Source organism: Salmo salar, chromosome 08 (assembly GCF_965601325.2).
Source record: "Salmo salar chromosome 08, fSalSal1, whole genome shotgun sequence".
NCBI classification, from domain to species: Eukaryota; Metazoa; Chordata; class Actinopteri; order Salmoniformes; family Salmonidae; genus Salmo; species Salmo salar.
Genome location: NC_138298.1, coordinates 10417501 through 10422314, shown reverse-complemented (window position 1 = coordinate 10422314; position 4814 = coordinate 10417501).

Here is a 4814-nt window from a genome sequence, read left to right as displayed (position 1 = left end):
TACACTGTAAATGCACCATGCATTATGTAGGTTGAATGCTGTATCAACATAGAATAAAACAATTAACAAAAGTCCCATGATGGTAGTAAACTATTGTATGTCCGTCTAACTGCCCTGAATGCCTCTGCTGATTCTACAGCTATTGTGTGCAGTAATCATGTGCCTATGAACCAAGGTTATTGATGTGGTTTTGAGTAATAGTTTGACACTCTTTTACTTTAAAACAGTATCCAAATCAATCGGATGTAGTGATCACAATATAGCAGCCATATCTAGGAAAAACAAAGTTCCAATGGTTGGGCCTAATATAGTGTATAAGAGGTCCTGCAAGAAGTTTTGTAGTAAATATTTGTTGGTCTGTGGTGTGTAATGAGGAGCAACCAGATGCTGCACTTGACAGATTTATGAAATTAACCAATTAAGAAAATTACTTTAAAAACTGTTAAATCCCAATGGATTGATGAGAAAAATAAAATATTATGGTTGAGAGGGATGAGGCAAAAGGAATGGCAAATAAGAATGGCTGCATAACCGATTGGCCAACATACTGCAAGTTGAGAAATGTTGTGCAAAAAGGCAAACTCAGCACCATAATTCATTGAATTCACTCCATTCATTCATCACAAAACCCACATATATATTGCTAATTAGTGAAATAATTTTTTCACTGACAAGATTAGCCATGAAATGCCAGCAACAAACCCTGAAACTACACATCCAAGTATAACTGATCAAATTATGAAAGACAAGCGTTGTAATTTTGAATTCCGGGAAGTGAGTGTGGAAGAAGTGAAAAGAAATATTGTTGTCTATCAACAATGACAAGCCACCGGGGTCTGACAACTTGGATGAAAAATTACTGAGAATAATAGCGGACGATATTACCACTCCCATTTGTCATTTCTTCAAATCTAAGCCTACTAGAAAGTGTATGCCCTCAGGCCTGGAGGGAAGCAAAAGTCTTTCCGCTACCCAAGAATAGTAAAGCCCCCTTTACTGGCTCAGAGCTGACCAATCAGCCTGTTACCAACCCTTAGTAAAACTTTAGCAAAAATGGTGTTTGACCAGATACAATGCTATTTTACTGTAAATAAATTAACAACAGACTTTCAGCATGCTTATAGGGAATGACATTCAACAAGCACGGCACTCACACAAATGACTGATGACTGGCTGAGAGAAATTGTATTTGTCAAATGCACCGAATACAACAGGTGTGGACCTTACAGTGAAATGCTAACTTACAAGCCCTTAACAAACAAGAGTTGGTTAAGAAAATAGTTACAAAATAAAATAAAAGAGCAACAAAATAACAATAACGATGGTGCAGCTGTATAACTTTTTGTGGATCTAAGGTCCCATGCCAAACCTTTTCAGTCTCCTGAGGGGGAATAGGTATTGTCGTGCCCTCTTCCTGTCTTGATGTGTTTCGACCATGATAGCTTTTTGGTGATGTGGACACCAAGGAAGTTGAACCTCTCAACCTGCTCTACTACAGCCCCATCGATGAGAATGGGGACGTGCTCGGCCCTCATTTTCCTGTAGCGCATGACCATCTCCTTTGTCTTGGTCACGTTGAGGGAGAGGTTGTTGTCCTGGCAACACACTGCTGATGCGGACGAACACGGCTGCCTTGACAACTGTAGAGCTATCAAGTTTGAGAACTACTTGCAACAACTAAAGAAGATGGTCTGTTCATGGAGGAGGCGACTTGTGCAAAGTGTGTCAAGAAGATGCCTCTGCAGGGTGTTTCAGCATCTGGAATCTTACACGCTGAGTCCTTGTGACTCAAGACTGTATTGGACTTTCCGCACCACTACGAGGAGCGCATGAATGCATCTCAGTGCAAAGAACAGTCTTGTTAAGCGAGCTATTGTACTTGAGGAGGACCATGGCACTCGTGTTGTGCTTACCATCTTGCACAGCCTGTAGCAAGCCCCATTTAGCTACAGCCAAGTTCACAAGCTGTATTAGTTTTGCAAACTATCTTGGCTGGTAAATCAAGAGACTGAACAGTGTGGAATTGGTGTTTTATTTTTCTGCACAGGGCACACAGCGTTACTATGTTGTGCATTTTGTAAAAGAGAACACTGTTGAAGTTGTACCAGAGCAGTGGGTGGAGAAGAGAGACGGGGTGAGTTGATCAGTTAAATGGTTTACCCTTTTCAGCCAAAGAGATGGATAAATAGTTCACTTTAAACAGTGTCTCATATCTTGCCAGCGCAACAATGATTAAGAGAGGAAACCGGTCTGACAAAATAAATTCAGCAAAAAAAAGAAACGTTCCTTTTTCAGGACCCTGTCTTTCAAAGATAATTTGTAAAAATCCAAATAACTTCACAGATCTTCATTGTAAAGGGTTTAAACTTCAGGATTGGTGGGTCCCCTGCGGGACGGTTGAGCTAATGTAGGCTAATGTGATTAGCATGAGGTTGCAAGTAACAAGAAACTTCCCAGGACATGGACATATCTGATATTGGCAGAAAGCTTAAATTCCTGTTAATCCAACTGCACTGTCCAATTTACAGTAGCTATTACAATGAAAGAATACCATGCTATTGTTTGAAGAGAGTGCACAGTCTTGAACATGAAAAGTTCTAAAATAAACAAATTAGGCTCATTTGGGCAGTCTTGATACAAACTTTTGAACAGAAATGCAATAGATCCTTGGATCAGTCTAAAACTTTGCACATACACTGCTGCCATCTAGTGGCCAAAATCTAAATTGCACCTGGGCAGGCATAATGCATTATGGCCTTTCTCTTGCATTTCAAAGATCATAGTACAAAAAAATACATTTCTTTGTATTATCTTTTACCAGATCTAATGCTTTATATTCTCCAACATTCCTTTAACATTTCCACAAACTTCAAAGTGTTTCCTTTCAAATGGTACCAAGAATAAGCATATCCTTGCTTCAGGTCCTGAGCTACAGGCAGTTAGATTTGGCTATGTAATTTTAGGCAATTTCTTTTTAAAGGGGCCAATGCTTAAGAGGTCTGTTTCCCATGCTTGTTCAATGAACCATAAACAATTAATGAACATGCACCTGTGGAACGGTCATTAAGACATTAAACAGCTTACAGATGGTAGGCAATTAAGGTCACAGTTATGAAAACTTAGGACACTAAAGATGCCTTTCTACTGACTCTGAAAAACACCAAAAGAAAGTTGCCCAGGGTCCCTGCTCATCTGCATGAATGTGCCTTAGGCATGCTGCAAGGAGGCATGAGGACTGCAGATGTGGCCAGGGCAATACATTGCAATGTTCGTACTGTGAGACACCTAAGACAGCGCTACAGGGAGACAGGACGGAAAGCTGATCGTCCTCGCAGTGGCAGACCACGTGTAACAACACCTGCACAGGATCGGTACATCTGAACATCACACCTGTGGGACAGGTACAGGATGGCAACAACAACTGCCCGAGTTACACCAGGAGCGTACAATCCCTCCATTAGTGCTCAGACTGTCTGCAATAGGTACATGATGTTTTAAATGTTTGAAATCTGATAAACAAGCCTACTTTCTCAAAGTTCTGTTCCCACCAACTGTATGGGATGGACAGGAAAATATGTTAAGCGTGTACTGTAAATGTGGTAATGGTTTGACATCTGTGATATTCTCTGAAGTTGCAGATGCCGAGGACTTGAATGATGAGAAAAATTGGAACAGAGGAGCTGTGGACTGGCTACTCCTTGAAGGGCAGGAAAGGGAAGAGGGGCCTTTAATGAGCTATCAATCTATGATGCTGTCACAAGTAAGCAAATGCACAAGTTTAGATCGTTATTTATTATTAAGTAGATAGTGTTATTGGTCAAGTGATGGTAAGTCAATTGTGTATTTATAAAAATGTCAAATGAATTAAATCAGTAACAAGGCAGTTACAAACTAAATGTGAAATCCGACCACCTGTTATGATCTGAGAGAGGATGAAGGAAAGGTGAAGGAGAGAGGTCTCATGGCCAAAACTGTCTAAGAGGGAAGAGAGGGACAATACCCAACCTCTATGAGCCAGCATTGGTGGAAAAGTAATAATATGACATGGAATGTACCATTTCAATTTCTTTTCACAACATAGGAGAGTCCCTGAAAGCACATGCCAAGGCTACCTACCAAAAGGTAGATGACAACATAGCAGACACTCTCAAACATGCACCAGCTCGGCTCAAGAGTAAGAGAAATGTATGATTAAAAAGAACACTATTATATATATATATATATTTTTTTTTTTTTAATTTTACTTCACCTTAATCCAGTCGGTCAGTATAGCTAAATTATTGTGCTTGTACAAATGGAATGTAGAAGGGAGTCGACGTTAAACCAGCATTTTGATCATTTGTTTACTGAAAATAATGACCAATTTGTGTTATTGTGACTTCAAGGAGTGGGTTGAGGAAGCGACAGTGGATGAGGATAGAGCAGCAGCACCTGAATAAACATAACATAGTTATTAACTTTTAGCTTAAAGCAGATTTACAGTTCTTGATTGGAGTGCAGTGTTCATGTTTTTACTGACTTGTTATTTTGTGAGCTAATTGCTGTGATTTTGATTCCGAATCTATTGTGATACACTTTAAGTAAAAAAAAAGACAAAAAGAAAAGATAACTTATTTTCTGGATTTTTACATATTTCGTCAGTGGACACCTACTGACAGGATACTTGTGTATATGTTCAGGGTAGAGTAAATGACCTATCTTATAATGTCATTAGATATTCAGGGGCCCCTTCATTTCAACTTCCTGAAGTGACTTGGGACGTAACTTGTGTCAACTCACACCACAGGTACACCTAGGAGACGTTATATAAAAAC